General features: G+C 40.2%; 1 protein-coding gene across 8 annotated transcripts in view; it reads right to left on the reverse strand.

Moving 5' to 3' along the window:
• The window catches only part of SYNE2 (spectrin repeat containing nuclear envelope protein 2), a 324,338-nt gene extending 306,732 nt beyond the window's left edge, over nucleotides 1-17,606 (reverse strand). For 5 of the 8 annotated variants that reach the window (XM_067028354.1, XM_067028353.1, XM_067028355.1 and 2 more), the window contains exon 1: nucleotides 17,312-17,585. The gene's annotated coding sequence lies outside the window, so the exon portion shown is untranslated. Of the gene's footprint in view, nucleotides 1-16,744; nucleotides 17,056-17,311 lie in introns of those variants that run through there. The other 3 variants (XM_067028349.1, XM_067028348.1, XM_067028350.1) reach the window with 3 other exon arrangements.
• Between the last annotated feature and the right edge of the window lie 483 nt (nucleotides 17,607-18,089).

Consider the following 18,089-nt stretch of genomic DNA (forward strand, 5'->3'; position numbering starts at 1 on the left):
GGGGTTCACTAAGGAGGCAAGGGCACCACCCATTTTCCTGCTTTTGATTTAATAAAGAAAAAAAGAACTTTATAATTTCCCATAATGACTTTCCTCCCACACTTTAGAGTTACAATGAGGTCAAACCTTTCACCTACAGGACCATGTAAATATAGGGAAATTAAGTCCATCTTCACAATCAAGAATGTTAAGACTATGTCAAACCCATTCCAAACAAAGGAACATATCCATGTTTACAGTCACAGGTGATGTCACTGGTGTACTTGACATGAACCTGATTCGGGGATACTGAAAGACCCTTTCCAAATGTGAACAGCTATGGAAAGACAAAGCTATGATAGGTTTTATGTGGCTTATATAAGTACAGATGTTAATGAGTATTAAATACTAGTTTCCAAAAAAAATTCAAAAATAATATACTCACAAATCAATAAGGAAAAGACAAACAACCTAACAAGAAAATAAACAAAACACCTGAACAGGTGAGAGGGCATAAAAAAAAAAAAAAAAACCCTAATTACCCAAAAATAAGTGAAGAGTTAAATAAGCTGTGACATATTCATACATTAGAATACTAAACACTGAAAATGAATAATGAGAGTTATACATGTCAGTATGAATGCATCTCACAAATATAAAGTTGAAGGAAAAAAGTAATTTGTAGAAGAATGCATACAGGATGGTACTAACTATGTACACTGTTAAAAATATTGCTTGGGGGGGGGGTCCACGATGGGTCTGATACTCGGCTAATATACCTTGGCACGGCTGGATCTGTTGCCAGCATCCATTATGAGTGGCAGTGCCCACACACTACCAGATTGCTAAATACTTTGAAAATCACCATTAACATTCATATGCAACAAAACTGTAAAGAAATGCATTTGGGGCTTCCCTGGTGGCGCAGTGGTTGAGAGTCCGCCTGCTGATGCAGGGGACATGGGTTCGTGCCCCGGTCCGGGAAGATCCCACATGCCGCGGAGCGGCTGGGCCCGTGAGCGATGGCCGCTGAGCCTGCGCGTCCGGAGCCTGTGCTCCGCAACGGGAGAGGCCACAACAGTGAGAGGCCCGCGTACCGCAAAAAAAAAAAAAAAAAGAAAGAAATGCATTTGAATGGTAAACACCAAATTCAGGACAGCTGCTACCTCTGTGGAAGAAGGGGTCACGACCATGTTAGGAACAATTTGTTCCTTAAGTACCATGCCAAAGCATGTAAGGACTTAATTAAGGGCATGCTGATTTATGCCTTTTCATAGGTTTTAAATAATGCATAATACTTTACACACACACACATACACACACACACACACACACACACACACCCCTATGACAGCAGGAGCTTTGAGCCAGGAATCTGGAGGTAGCATTTTTACTCCTGGTTCTGCCAGTTACCAATTGTACCTTGCCATCCCTGAATCTTGGTTTGTCATCTGTGAAATAAGAGGATTCAGGTATCATTCAGCTCTAAAATTCTGAATTAAATTCAACATGATGGGTTGTTGAACTCTCTGGACTCTACTAACGACCCATCACTTCTCTCACTGTACAAGTGTACAAATCATACATGAGACAAGACTTACTGACTCACTATGGATAGCACACGCACATTTTAAAGTCATCCCAGGAATGGCCTTTAATCCCATCACACTCTCTCCTTTGTCATCCTTTGTGATGATGGCAGACCTGTGAGAGCTGGCTGGCTGTGTTTAGGAGAGCAGACCAGAGAATATCAGTAAAGGGGAGGGGACAGTTTAAATGACCCAAGACAAAACATACTTGGTATTTAGTTGTGCTTATAGGTTGTTTTATATAATCATGATACTCCTGAGGTGGAGAAACTGAGATTGTTAACATCAGTGATTTATTCAAGGACATAAAACTGTATGGGACAAACCCAGGATTTGAATTCACCATCGATATCTTAGATAAGTTGAGTAAGATACTGCTCTTACTCAACTTACGATCTCTCCATTATCTCTCTCACACCCTCAAGACTCGTTTTAGAGAAGAGTTCCCCTCTATTACCTACAATCCAACTCTGACTAGTTTACCAAGATTTATACAGCACACAAAGCAAATAAACTAGCAAATCCTTAGATCACTCAGTAAATCACTGTAGATTTTAACATGTAGCTCACAGATTGTGGTACACAGAAGCTGGTTTAGAAAGTGCTATGACTTAAAAAGTAAATGTCATTTCTTCTAATTACTTTAGATTAGGGTTTTCATACCATAATTTTAAGGAAATTGTTCTAGAGAAATGTGTTTGTTTGTTTGTTTTTGCGGTACGCGGGCCTCTCACTGTTGTGGCCTCTCCCATTGCGGAGCACAGGCTCTGGACGCGCAGACTCAGCGGCCATGGCTCACGGGCCCAGCCGCTCCGTGGTATGTGGGATCCTCCCAGACTGGGGCACCAACCCGTGTCCCCTGCATCGGCAGGCGGATTCTCAACCACTGCGCCACCAGGGAAGCCCGAGAAATTTTTTTTAATTCAAAACTTCCCCAAATTAGAGCTCCTTTCAGTCCTTTCTGAGTTTCTGTTTCTCTTTAACTCTTTACTTCCAAGGAACCATCCATTACTGCATTGGTAAGTGGGGAGTTTTAACTAAATACTAGACACCCAGTCTTACCTCACCTTGAAATCTTAGCATTCTGACTGGTTATTGGGAAAGTAGATGAGAAAAAAACAGCGGAAAAATTAACTGTTGTGTGGTTTGTAAGCTGTTTTTTCTAGGGTGCCAGCCAGCAGTGCCATTCTTCAACAGGTATTCATTTTGTTTTAAAGATGCTGAATCAAGCAACTACGGAAATACAGGGTGTCTGAAAAAGGGATTTGAGCTCTGAAGTCGTAGAACCTCAAACTGTGAAATCATCCCTTCTCCCAGGCTTCCCTGGTGACTTGCTACAGAGTTTGCAAGCTAGTTTCCAATTCATTTCTAAACATGGCAGAAGTTTCTCACCTGAAGAGAAACAACCAGAATTATTTGTTTCTTAGTTTATCCTAAAGATACAGTTCCCAGTTCTGTGGGCACAATTTACGATCTGATAAGAGGTCACATCATCTCAGGGAAAGAACAGAATGTACTTCTGTGTATACAAAATTATCTTTGTTGTTACTTGTAACATGCACAGCGACTCCATTAGAAACTTGTCTGGCTTTAAAAAAAAAAAATATCCTATATCTGCCCACTTCTAAGGTTACTTTTTCTTCAGTATATCTTCTAGGTCATTAAAATATTTAGAAGTTATATACCTCCCTGTGAAGAAAAACTTCCAAAAACATAAATAATCCTTCTGACCCCTTAACTCCAGTAACTCAGATTACAAAACTCTTAAGTTTTCTTTCCACAGAATTTCAGATTACAGTTTTGAGATTTCTAAGAAATATTTTTTCCTTCTCTCAAAGCCTTCCCCATGGAAAGATCTCTGACCCATCCCCAGCCCCCAAAACTCATATAATATAAAACATCCTCAAAAAGGAATACACCTAAGTAGTTCTCTCCCCATAGGTGAACAATTTGAACACTCTCGAGAAAATGTCTTATGCATTTTACAATATTTTCCTGAGTAGAACCCAAACTGGAACCCATGAAGAATCTTGAGAAGTAGGACCACAAAGACAAAAGAAAATCTCTGTGTGGTCCTTTGGTTGAAGCTCCTCCAACTTATTTAGTTAAGAAGCTGACTAAGAGGGGTACTGAGATCTACATCTGCTTAAAAAGCATACCTCAATATTTGCACATTCCTTCTGACATCTACAGTGAAATATAGTGATGTCTCCTTTGTTATAGCTTGAGAGTAAGAAGCAGGTAAATTCTGCCTACATGGATGAACAAAACACAGGTCCTCTATTTGATAATAATGATAAAACAGTAATAAGTATAGTTAATATTTGTTTAGTTTGTAATTTGTGCCAAATATTTTACACGCACCATCCCTTTAATCCTCACAAGACGGACACTATCTACCCCATTTAGGGAAACAGGGAAGTTGAGTAATGTCCCTGAGACAACAGCAAGTTACTGGCAACTCCTGCTTGAACACCGTGCGGTGCGCAGGCTCTGAATTCCATGTCCTTAAGGTTCCTAACAGGCAAGATATATTGAATTGACTAACGATTCTATAGAGAAATTTACCAGAACACATATTGTCTGAACTCTTCAACATGTGAAGTAATTAACAGATTAATATAGTTACTAAAATGGGCCTATGTTAGTTTAAATTCACATTCTGCCCTTTCTTCTCTTTAAAATAATTAATATGAAACCTGTTTTTTTGTCCACTGTTGCAGTTAACTGGAAAGCTTGTGTAATAAATTAACTAACAGAACTGGTTTAGCAACAAATGAGAAGCTCAAGGTCTCTAAATTCTAATCCTAGGTATGTCACTGATTTGAAAGGTGATCCAACAGCATTTAACATAAGTTACATTTGCTGTTTATAGGGCTCTCAGAACACAGTCTAAAAGAAGAACCTGTATTTATGAAACTTCAATAATAAACCCTAAAACCAAATATCTGGGTGAAAAGGAAAAAGCTTAAAATCTAGCTATTTTGCCCAATTACTGCCAAGGTTCCAAATGTTCATAAACATTCAAATGGGATAAACATAGAATTGTCCACAGTGATTATCTCTAGGGACAGAGACAACAGAAATGGAAAGTGGAAATAATATGAGGACAGGCTTTTGCTTTTTAATATCTGTGTGTTGTATGTGTGTAGTTGGATTTTTGTAATTTAAAAAAAAAAGTTTTTAAGGCATGCTCAAAGTCTTCCCAGACTTAATTTTCATCTGCATTCATGAGCTTGACCTCAGGATTACACATTTCGAAGGGGATAACATTAAGGAAAAGAGCACCATTCTCTCTGCCCTGCTCGTCCTCTCCAATCCAACTATAACAAGGCTCATTTTATAAAGTTAAAACCCACTCGTAGCCAAACTTTTCCATTTCATCAGAAGCAAGAGAAAAAAAAATCTTCGAGTACTTCAACCTTCAAGTAGTTCTAAAAGGAAAGGAATATCAGAACTTGAGAAATAAGGTTCATTATGAAACTCCCTGAACATTCTTCAGGTAACAAATACTAACCACCCAATTAGAAGGCGATTCTCTCCTTGTGGTAAAGAAGATGTAATGAAAGCTTGAATGAAGAAATGATGAAAAGAGCCACAGAGGGCAGCCCACTGCCTTCAGTACCCACTCACTCATTCTTTCTAGCCCCAGCTCTCCTCTTGCTCCCAAGAGCTTGAAGAGAACAATAAAAGCGAGAAATGCTTTGAAATTAGGGTAGATATTTAAATAATATCAGGCCTCTTCTCAGCTTCTATTTCTTCATCAATAAAAATACTATTTGTTTCCAATAATGATTTGTGAAGATGCTTTGCATAAAACCTGAGACATAGTAGGTGCATAATAAATGTTAGCTTCCTTCTTTCAGAACTAAATTTCCAACTGCCAGCTAGACGTCCACTAATCTTTGAGCTCAAAAGACCCATTAGCAGGGCTTCCCTGGTGGCGCAGTGGTTGAGAATCCGCCTGCCGATGCAGGAGACACGGGTTCGTGCCCTGGTCCGGGAAGATCCCACATGCCGCGGAGCAACTAAGCCCGTGAGCCATGGCCGCTGAGCCTGTGCGTCCGGAGCCTGTGCGTCCGGAGCCTGTGCTCCGCAACGGGAGAGGCCACAACAGTGAGAGGCCCGCGTACCGCAAAAAAAAAAAAAAAAAAAAAAAAAAAAAAAAAAAAAAAAGACCCATTAGCAGACTTTAAAATAAGAGACAAAGGACAGGATGGACAAAGAAGATGTGGTGTATATACATATAATATATATTATATATAATGGAATATTACTCATAAAAAGAATGAAATAATGCCATTTGCAGCGATATGGATGGACCTAGAGATTATCATACTAAGTGAAGTAAGCCAGACAAAGACAAATATCATATGATATCACTTATTATGTGGAATCTAAAAATAAATAAATAAATACAAATGAACTTATTTACAAAACAGAGACTCACAGACATAGAAAACAAACTTCTGGTTACCAGAGGGGAAGGTGGGGGACAGATATACTAGGATGTTGGGATTAACATATACACACTACTGTATATAAAATAGATGACCAACAAGGACCTACTGTATAGCACAGGAAACTATACTCAATATTTTGTAATAACCTATAAGGGAAAAGAATCTGGAAAGGTGTACATGTATGTGTGTATATGTATGTTATGTGTGTGTGTGTGTATTTAAAAAACTGACTCACTGTGCTGTACCCCTGAAACTAACATGACCCTGTAAATCAACTATAGTTCAATTTTTTAAAAAAGACCCATTAACCCACCCCATCACCAGACCATCGGTTTTCTCCCACACTTTCTCCCTGTGGTATCTCTCTTGCAAGTAATGGCACCAATATTCTTTTCAGCACCTAATTTAGAATTCTCTCTCTTCCATCTCATTTTAATCCCCTCTGACTCTGTTCTCTGAATTTCTTCATCACTCACCTGGATTTCTGAAAACATCCTTGTAATTGGACTCCCTGCCTCTCCACTACATCTTTCAGAATGTTATTATGAAATAGAGCTCACACCAAGCACATGCTGCGTGTTCCCACTGACAAGAAGAATATGGTCCAAACACTTCCATGAAAAAAACGTCCCAAGATCTAACCAAGCATCTATCCAGACCTCTCCTACTACAACCTGCCATGAGCCCTGTGCTTCAGTGTTATTCTTCAGCCCTCAATCTACTCTCCTCCATTCTCCACCCATGAAAGCACTATTCTACACTCTAGACCCAGCTATACGCCCAGCTAAAACGTCGAATGTTCTCTACAAAACTAGCCCTAACTTCCCCAAAGGTGGCATTAATTACCACAGCACTTCGCTAGCACCTGAGGTGGCACTTCTTTCATTCTGGATCATATTAGAGTGATTTGTTTACAAGGTTATCTTCCCCCAGTTCCTGCAGAAGGGGAGTCATGTCTGATTCATTGATGATTGCCCTCTAACACCTGTCACTTAGCCCCTTGTTCACTGCACCCTTGAATTGAATGTAATAACTAGCACTTATTTCTATGTGTTATACAATGTCCGATTATAGGTACTGTACTATCCGTTACATGTATTGTCTCAGTAATATTCATAACACTCCTATAAGTCATATTTTGGCTTTTGTTTTACAGTTGAGGAAGCTCTACCCAGAGAGGTTTGTAATTTGCCCTAAGTGACACAGCTAGTATATGGCAAAGCCAGGATTTGAACCAGGGTCCATCTGACTTCAGAAGTTACAATCCTAACCATTACACTATACCACAGACATTTCTAAAATCCACTTGTCCTTTAGTACTTATGCACCTGTGAGTATAACTCAAGATCAAGACCCCAGTAAATTATATTTTATCCTATTAGCACATGGAGGCCATTTTTGGTTCTGCTCTAGTCCAGAGTCATAAATGAGCATGTCCACAGTCTTCCAGGTTCCTTTATTTTTCTCTTTTCTTACACCCACCCTCAACCCCCTTAAAAAGAAAAAAAAAACAATAAAAATGATTTGGAAGGCAGGGACAGGAAGAGAATGAAATCATTCCTTCATGGTGGAACATACAACATTAAGTTTGTAAGGTAAGGTTTAACAGGCATATATAACCTGAAAGAATATGTTGGATCATTTCAAAACATACTTTCCTAGCTCAAACCTGAAATCAGCAGCTGTTGCTAAGAAAACACATAGCCAACTGCGAGACAACATGATGATTCATGAAAGAAGCTTACCTTCCGAGTCTCAGAAACCATCACCAACAGACTCTTGGAACCAAATCATCAACCTGCGATTATAAACATTTGGGAGTTTCTTTTCATCTGGCTCAGAAGGAAATATAATCAGTTCTGGACTAAACACTGTTTATATTATTACACAACTGAGTTGGAGCTTCCTAAAATGAAAAAAAGTGCCAAGACTACAAAGGTAACATACTTTCTTTTAAACAAAGTCCCATTAACAGAGGAAAAATTTTTACTCATTGTCATCAAATGAGTAACTACAAAAGATAGTCAAACAAGAGACTGCTAGTCACCTATTTTCTTTGTAAACATACTAGCACGAATAATAAGACACGCCTTTAACTGCTTTATAAACAGAATTTATAGTTAATTCTTTATTTTTTTCTTTCTGAATCACTAGCTCAAATTTTTGAACTAAAAGCTCTAGCATGCATTATTCTATCAAACAATCCCATCAAACATTGACTATAACCTACCTTAGTACTAACAGCTCAGGTGCATTTGCGTTATAGGGTTTTTAAAAATTTATTTGGGGGGCATGGGGAACAATCTTGAACAGCTTTATTTATTTTGTTGCAACTTACACTTCAGATAAAAATTACTTCTGAGTAATTAGCATTTTTAAATGAAAATTAGCTAACTCCTACGGTATGACCCATTAATTAATGTATCATTCAAAAGCAGCCAAACACGAAGAGCTCAGTTGTATTACTATCAGCTTTTCCTCAGGAAAAACTTGTACTCCAAAGCCACAGTGGGAGAAAACAGGGAGTTTTCTACCTGTTTGTGAAAAGTCTGTGAAAGTTAATTCTGTCCCCTTTCTCCAAACATGAACTGTCTTATAGCCTGAGCTCTAACCTTGATAAGACTGTGTGTAACACATAGATTAAGATAAGTGGATTTATTTTTTAAGATGTATTGTTCATCCCTAAATGTTGACTACCTTGATCTTTCCAAATGAGGCAACATAACTGCCGAAATGAGTAATGAGAAATTTTAATTTAAATATATTAAAAATTTGCCTAGAAATCTGCAAAACCTTTTTATAATACCATCCTTCCTAAAAATTTGCCTTTCAAATTAAAGTTTCCCCTTCAAGCACAGTATTTCAATTTTGGCAGCACATGGATATATTTTTCTTACTATTCCAGAATACTATTTATAAATATAATGTATATATTGCTATAATGATGATGAGGGTACATAAAATATTTTCACTGTTGTAACCAGTATATTTATTTTTAATGGATTTTATACTAATAGGAATATATATACACCTGCCCACACTACTGTTTTGTTTAACTCATCTTTTGTGTAAATGAACTCCAGACAAACTTTATGTGTAATTTAACATGGAAACATGAAATGGCTATATGTGATTCGGTTTCAAATTCATCTCTAGCAACTTAATAGCTCAAATAATTTAAAATCTAATTATTTATGGATGAAATGATATGATGTGTGGAATTTACTTCAAAATAACCCAGCACAGGGGGTATAGGTGAGGGTATAGGTAAAACCAAATTGGCAGGACTTGATAGCTATTGATACTGGGTAATGTTTACATAGGAGTTCATTTCACTATTATCTCTGCTTTTGAATATGTACTTAAAATTTTTCATAATAAAGTTTTTTTAATCTATACTTTTGTCCCAGTGTCAGGCATAGCTTTACCATTTTGAATTCCTGTTTTACCCGCATAGCATTAACGTTTTATATACCAATTCATTTGTGCTAAAACGGTTCTTAAAGTACAATACAATGGGGTAAATATCACATTTCTAAACCATATTTGTAGAAATTAGGACCTGGGGAAAAAGTCTCAGAGATCATCTAACCCTCTATGCCACTGGTTCACAATCTTGAGCGTGCATCAGAATCACTTGGAAGACTTGTTAAACACAGATTGCTGGGCCCCACCCTCTAGGTTCCTGAACCAGTAGGTTTGATGCTACTGGTTCCTGGATCACACTCTGAGAACCGCTGCTCGAGGCTTACTGACATTGCCCAGTTCATATATCCATTCCACCAATTACCACGTTGGAACGCATGCTTCTCTACTTGTGGGCCTTTCTCTTATGAGACAGTTAGTTCAAAGGGTAAGGGACATAAATTTTCATCAATGTGCCAGAGCCCAGACTGAATAAATATTTACAAAGTAAATTAATTTGTTGGATGAGTTAAGTTTTCTCATTCATTTATAGCTCAGTGTTTGTCAGTGTATTGACATTCAGAATAGGAGTACATTTACATACCCAGATGGAAAGGAGCTACTCATTGATAAAGGAAAACTAAAAGTCAGCTGGAACCAAAGCAACAAGTAGATAGCAAATTTTGACGAGTTCTAGAACTGCATCTCAGATTGGAGTTTTCAGTCAAACATGGACACTGACAAGCAGAAGCTTGAGGCTCACTTTGTCAAATGTGTTACTCTGACCTGAGGAGCTATAACTAAGTGCTCTTCATCTCATACACCATTGAAAGAAAGAAGTGCTTTCAAACTCATCTATCAAAGTTTCTCAGGGTCTGGAAAATGTCAGCATGGGAGGACAGACTCTTTCTGCCTATCCATTTCCCTTTTCCTAATGCTGCCCAAAGGAAAGAAAAGAAGTACAGCACACTCATCAGTGCCTGTCTAGAGAGTTCTCCAAGTCCAGGTGTTCTGAATCTTGTAATACACCACAGTATCCTGAAGTAGCCTACTATTACAGCAATGATCAGCTCAATGACAATTCAGGGGATTTAGTTTAAAAAAATGAACTATGCTCTGATTTCCAAATTTCACTACCTCTTTAATGTTTATTCCAAAATTACAAGTTAGGGCTTCCCTGGTGGCACAGTGGTTTAGAATCCGTCTGCCAATGCAGAGGACATGGGTTCAAGCCCTGGTCCAGGAAGACCCCACATGCTGCAGAGCAACTAAGCCTGTGTGTCACAACTACTGAGCCTGCAAGCCTCAACTACTGAAGCCTGCGCGCCTAGAGCCCGTGCTTCACAACAAGAGAAGCCACCGCAATGAGAAGCCCGCGCACCACAACGAAGAGTAGCCCCCTCTCACCACAACTAGAGAAAGCCCGCGTGCGGCAACGAAGACCCAACACAGTCAAAAATAAAATAAATAAAATAAATAAACTTTTTAAAAATAAAATAAAATAAAATTACAAGTTAGAATATATTCATAAATATGAATATAGTAACCTCCATATGTATGATTTCTTTATTTTCATTTAATAATAGTAAAACAAAGAATATAACCTGTGTAACCATGGGTCAATATATGATTTTTTTCTTGTTATTTAGATCCCTTAAAAAAATAATTGATTGCTCAAACAAAAAATAATAATGTAGTCTAGGGTCTATAACAGACAAAAAGTAAAATGTATGACAATAGCACAAAGCAGAGAGACATGGGAAATATATTATTACAAGGCTTTCACTGAAGTGGTATAATATAACTCTTGAAGTTAAACTGTGATAAGTCAAAGATGTATACTATAAACCCTAAAGCAAACACTGAAATAACAAAATAAAGAATGACAGGTAGGGAATTCCCTGGCAGTCCAGTGGTTTCACTACCGAGGGCATGGATTCAAACCCTGGTCAGGGAACTAAGATCCCAGAAGCCACGGGGTGCAGCCAAATTTAAACAAAAAAAAAAAAAAAAGAGAGAGTGGCATGGACTTACATATACTACCAAATGTAAAATAGATAGCTAGTGGGAAGCAGCTGCATAGCACAGGGAGATCAGCTCAGTGCTTTGTGACTACCTAGAGGGATGGGATAGGGAGGGTGGGAGGGAGATGCAAGAGGGAGGAGATATGGGGATATATGTATACGTATAGCTGATTCACTTCGTTATACAGCAGAAACTAACACACCACTGTTAAGCAATTATACTCCAATGAAGATGTTAAAAAAATAAAAATTTAAAAAAGAATGAGTGCTAATAAGCAAAAAAAGGATATAAACTATAATGACCAAAATTCAATTAATCCAATCAAAGAGAGAAAAAGAGAAAAAAGGAAACAAAGAACAGATGAGAAAAACAGAAAACAAACAGCAAGATTACACATTTAAGGTGAACCATAATCAATAATCATTTTAAATATAAATGGCCTAAATACCAGAATTAAAAGTCAGAGATTGTCACGTGGGGTAAAAAAAGCAATACCCTTCAAGGAGAAGAAAGGAAAACTCTCCACTCCTTAAATGTGGGCTACACATAGTGATTTCCATCTCAAAAAGCAAAGGACAGAACAGGGAGAAAAGAGTAACTTTATAGGAGGGAAACCTGACAAACACTACCTCAGCCAGGTAATCAAGGTTAACATGAACAGTGATGCCATGTTGATGGTATGTTCCCTTGATGTTGTATAATTAGAATACAGTCTTTTCAAGCACACACAAAACATTTACCAAAATTAATGATATTCTGGGCTTTAAAATAACTCTCAGTAAATATAAAAGAATTTGAGCCCCATAAGTTACGCTCTTTGACAATAAGAAAACTAAATTTAGAAATTAATAACAGAAAGATGCCTGGAAAATCCACAAATGTCTGGAAACTAAGTAATAAACTCCTAAGTAACTCAAGGTCAAACAATAAATCCAAAGAAAAATTTTTAAGCATTTTGAACCCAACAAAAATGAAATCACACCCTATTTAAGTTTGTGAGAATTCCCTAAAGCAGTACTGTACTTAGGAAATTCACAGAACTAAACACCTATATCAGAAAAAAAAAAGGTCGCAGTGACTTGAATAAGAAGAGTAAAATTAAACTCAAAGTAAGTAGAAGAAAGGAAATAATAATAAGGATCAGAGTAAAAATCAATTAAACAGAAGACAGAAAATATAAATGAAACCAAGAGCTGATTCATCAAGGTGAATAAAATTGATAAACCTCTAGCCTAGGGTTTCTCAACCTTGACACTGACATTTCGGCTGAATGATTCTTTGTTGAGAGGATCTCCTGTTCATTGTAGGATCTTCAGCAGCATCCCTGGCCTTGACCCACTAGATGCCAATAGCAAATGCCCACCCACCTCACCTCACCACATTGTCTCCAGACATTATCTCATCTCCAAAACATGCTAAGTTTTGCTGGTGGCAGCAGGGTAAACTTCAACCCATACTCCAGCTCCATAAACAAAAATTAACTCAAAGTTGATGGACCTAAATGTAAAATGAAAGACTTCATGGTTTTACATTCTTTTATTGAGTTTTATAACTCTAAGGAAAAAAATCTTTGTGACCTTGAGTTAGGCAAAGATTTATTAGGTATAACACCAAAAGTATAATCAATAAAAGAATAAATTGATATATTGAACTTTAGTAAAAATTAAAACTTCTTCAAAGATCTGTTAAGAGAATGTAATATGAGCAATAGACTGAAAGTAAATATTTGCAAATCATGTATCTGATAAAAGACTTGGATCCAGAATATATTAAAAAACTCTCAAAACACTTATTGAATAAGGAAGTAACTAACCCAATTAAAAATGAGCAAAAAATGCAAAGAGAAACTTCAACAACAAAAAAAGATATTATATGGATGGTAAATAAGCACATCATTGGTCATCAGGGAAATGCAAATTAAAACCACAATGAGATACCACTACACAGCTAACAGAATGGCTATGAAAGCTTAACCATACCAAGTGTTGACAAGGATGCAGAGCAACTGGAACTCACACACTAATTTGAGAATGTAAAATGATATAACCACTTTGGGAAAGTATGGGAGTTTCTTTAAAAGTTAAACATACACCTACCATATGATCTAGCCATTCCACTCCTATAAAGTAGGTGTCCATACAAAGCCTGAACATAATTTCACAGCAGCTTTATTTTTAATAGCCAAAAACTGGAAAAAAACAAACATCTATCAATGGGTGAATGGATAAATGAACTTGGGTATACCCATACAATAGAACACCACTCAGCAATAAAAAGGAATCAACTACTGATACACACAACAACATAGATGAATCTCAAAATACTTATGTTTAGTGAAAGAAGCCAGACAAAAAAAGAGAACATACTATGTGATACCAGTCATATAAAATTCTGAAAATACGAAATAATCCATAGGGTCAGAGCTCCCACTGGTTGCTTGGGAAAGAAGGATGCAGGGTGTAGGGAGGGACCAGAGGGAAAGATGGATTCACAGATCTATACATAAGTCAAAAACTCATCAAATTTAACACTCTAAAATATGCAGCTTACTGTATGTCAATTACATTCAATGAAGCTGTTTATAAAATTATCACACAAAATAAGAAAGGCTAGACAGTTTAAGACAAAAACAATCAAAAAAGAACTTAACCTGCAATTTCACAAAGAATCACAGGCTTTAAATATAAGTGATTTTACAGTATTCCAGACACAATCCTTTATTTTGTAAAAGTAGGAAAGGGGACACATGATTCAGGTAATTGGTAAATATGAAAGTAAGAAAAAAAAAAGAGAGAGAGAACACACAGTGAAGCCCTGAAGAATGGGCTATTGCATTTAACATTAAGATTATTTCTGAATTATAGCTAATCTGAAACATTTCATAATTCTGAAAAAAAAGAAAAATGTTTTCATTTTTCCCAATGTGGCCTGCCCCATTCCTAGGCAGAATTAGGTGCTTTCCTCCTCCCACAGCCCCTAGAACACATCTTTTCTAGCACCACCACGTGTGTATTGCAATGGCTTGTCTTCACTAGACAAACAGGACCATCAGGATACGGACTATGTCTTTTGATGCTGGCATAGTGGTTAAATATAAGTGGAGACTGAGAGCCTGGCTTCCTATCCTAGGCTGTGCCATTCACCTACTGTGCAGACTCAGAAAGTTACTTCAGTTTTATAAACTATAAAATAGGGCCAATAGGGTATATATGAGGATTCAATGTGAATGTAACCAAACTTAGGCCTCCGGGGCCCTGCATGATCTGTCTGTCACCTGATTACCACTCACATCATTTAGTTCTCTCCCTGCAGCTGACAGTGCTCAGCCACAAAACCTACTCTCAGATCCAATCAATCTACACACTATCAAGCTCTTTCCTGACTCAATGCTATCTCCTCTGCTGATCTTCCACGCCTCTCTCCTCTCCTCACCTCCTACCCTACAACACACTGCACTGCAGGGCGAGTGGTGTGATCTGATTTACATTTTAAAAACTATGATTAGTTTAGTAATGTCTTTTATGTTCTGCCTATCTTCCGGACTTGCTAAGATAAAGGCGGGAACCACAGCTGTCCTGTGCATTATTATAACTCCAGCACCTAGCACAATACATTGTAAGCATTCAATAAATTTTTATTAGATGAATGAGGTAACCTATGTGAAGCATTTACTGGTACAAAATAAGTATTCCATAAATAGTTACTATTATTATTATTTGGAATTCCAGAGTCCAGCACAGTGGCTGGCATATGGTAAGAGCTCATCTGAGTAAATGAAAAACTGATTTTGTGAAATTATTGAAAATCTAAATTTAAAACATATAATGAATCAATTGCCTTTCACACTTTCCCTTACTTATCAAGAGGTGACTGATTCCAGTTTTGAGCTTTACATTAAACTCTCAGTTATGCTATTGAGGGCACAACCTAGAAAAATCCCATTGTGACTCAGTTCTCTAAACATACTGCAATATCCTGCAAACACAATTAGCACTAATGCACAGAAATGCTTGTAAATTTCTAACTGGGTAAATTTATATGATTTTTTTAAAAAACAATCTTAATGTACAAGGTTGAGCTGACCCAAGTGATTTGATTTTGATTTTTGTTGCCTTCAAATAAAGCTCATTAACTCAAACATATGGACAAAGAACTAAAAATTTTCACTTTTTACTTACTTTGACATCTCCAGAGTTTTCACCACGAAAAAACTTAATGAGGATTGCACCTGTTCTCTTCTCCCTCGGATGCTTGCAGGGGTGGGGGAAGTGATGGCGCAGCTAAGGCCACTCAGTAATTATCTCAGGAAGAGCCCGAGAGAGTCTCAAGAGTTTTCCAGAAAGGGAAGGTAATTAAAGGAGTGGTGTATTAAAGTATAAAAACACACCAAATGTTCCATCTCGTAAAAGGTGAACACTCAACCCAATGATGTTTACAATGGCTCAAGGGCGGGCACCCGAGTGGTGAGCGGGCCAGGTATGGTTCGGGGGCTTAACTGTAACCCCAACCCTAAAAGTGGTCGGACTTATCCTAGCACAAACACGTAATATCTGCAAGGAGTTCTTCGGAGCTCTGGAAACTTTTAGGAAAGAAGATGAAAGTTGTTTGAAATCAAACAAACTTTAAAAAAAAAAAAAAAAATTGATGCAAAAGTGTTGAGCGGGGCTTCCCTGGTGGCGCAGTGGTTGAGAGTCCGCCTGACAATGCAGGAGACGCGGGTTCGTGCCCCGGTCCGGGAAGATCCCACATGCCGCGGAGCGGCTGGGCCCGTGAGCCGTGGCCTCTGAGCCTGCGCGTCCGGAGCCTGTGCTCCGCAACGGGAGAGGCCACGGCAGTGAGAGGCCTGCGTACCGCAAAAAAAAAAAAAAAAAAAAAAAAAAGTGTTGAGCGACTAGAAAGAACCTCCTGGGTCTGACTCTGACTTGCTGGTGCATGTACACAATCGTGCCTGCTAGCATCTGGCTCAGACGCTCCCTTCCACTAGGGGAGGAGAAAATAATAACTTTCGGAAATAACAGGCGTCCACAAAGGCAAAGGTTACACAGGACTGCTCAACCTCCATCAAATAAGGTGGCTAATGTTGTTTGGAGCAGCAGATTCCACATAAGTCTCCCCTCGCTCTTTTTTAACAGAAGAAAAACAACCCAAAAAGGAGAAGGTGCTACCGTCAGACCCTCAAGGCAATTTCAGACAACAAAGACCCCAAGCAATCGAAATGGAATTATAATCCTAGCCGTCCAAGCGGCCCCCGCCGAGGAGGCGCTCGGCCGCAGCGGTTCCTACCGTGCCGCGGCCCCCGGGGCCCCTCGCTCTCTCCAGCCCGGTGAGCCCCGCCCGCCGGTCCTCGGAGACCCGGGGCTAGCCTCGCGCCGCCCACGGTCTGGCAATCTCCGCGCCGCGGCTCTCCGCGTTCTAGCTCACGCGGCGTTCAAAATCTTTCCCGCCCAGGCGTGACGCGAGGAACGAAAACAATCAGCGGACCACGAGCGCCGGGGCCTGGGCCCGACGCGGGCGACGGGTGGATGGGGGCCGTGCCCCCGGCGCAGCCCCTTTCCCAGGCAGGCGGACCGGCGGGCTAGGGACCGGAGGTGACACAAAGAAGCCGGAGAGACAAACGCCACTCGCTGGCGCTCGCTCCAATCCCCGAAGCGCCCCGCCCGCTGACAAGTTTGCGGCGCCCTCCACGCACCCCACTCTTCCCACCCGGGCAAAGTTTCCCGTGGCCGGGCTCGGACCCCCGCAGTGGGCCGGGTCCAGTCTCCCGCCGCCCTCGCCCCCGGCTCGGGGACCTTGCCCTCCTTCGCCCCCGCCCCTTCCCCTCCCTCCCGCTCTCCTTCCCTTGCCACAGACCGCTCTCTCCGGGGCGCACAGGGGTGCAGGGGCCCCGCCGCCGCGCTCCCCTGCTGCCGGCCCGGCGAGGGGCGAGGGCGCGGGCTGGAGCCTGCCCGGGTCGGCGCCCCACTCGCCTTGCTTCTTCGATCGCGCCTTTTGCTCGGTCTCCCACTCGCCTTTTAGGTCCAGCGGAAGGCTCAGGGCGCAGCAGAGCGCGCTCCGCTCCTTGGCGCTCGGAAAGCTGCAAACCACGCCCCGCGCCTTCCCCGCCCGCCGCCAGCCGCCGAGTCCCGCGCTCGCCGCTCGGCGGCCTGTGTCGAGCCCGCCCGCGAGTGCTGGAGGCGGAGCAGCCGCCTCCCCCCGCAGGCCCTGCCGCAACCCAGGCCTGGCAACTTTCTTTCCTGTTCTGGAACATCAGAGATGGTCTGAGGGAGATGCTAGCTCAGAATGCAATTAACCACCGGGAGTGGGGGGGCATGTCACAAACTCCCTCAAATAAGCTTTTCGGGTCGATTTCAGCGAAAAACTCCTCTACCATTCTTGGACCCCGGGGTCTTGGAAGTGGGGGTAAGAGAGGAGATCTGCGAATTAACTACCAGACCTTGATCAAGTCAGTAAACGTTTGTGAACCCTTTGTAAAATGAGAAATTTGAATTAGATGGCCTTTAAGATCTGGATCAGTATTTCCTATAGCGTGGTCCAGACCTCAGTGTCACCTGGAGCGAAGGGGAGGCGCTTGTTAATAATGCAGAATGCAGAGTCCCTCCTGCCCCCTGCACTCTGGGGAGTGGAGAAC

This window comes from Kogia breviceps, chromosome 3 (assembly GCF_026419965.1).
Source record: "Kogia breviceps isolate mKogBre1 chromosome 3, mKogBre1 haplotype 1, whole genome shotgun sequence".
NCBI classification, from domain to species: domain Eukaryota; kingdom Metazoa; phylum Chordata; class Mammalia; order Artiodactyla; family Physeteridae; genus Kogia; species Kogia breviceps.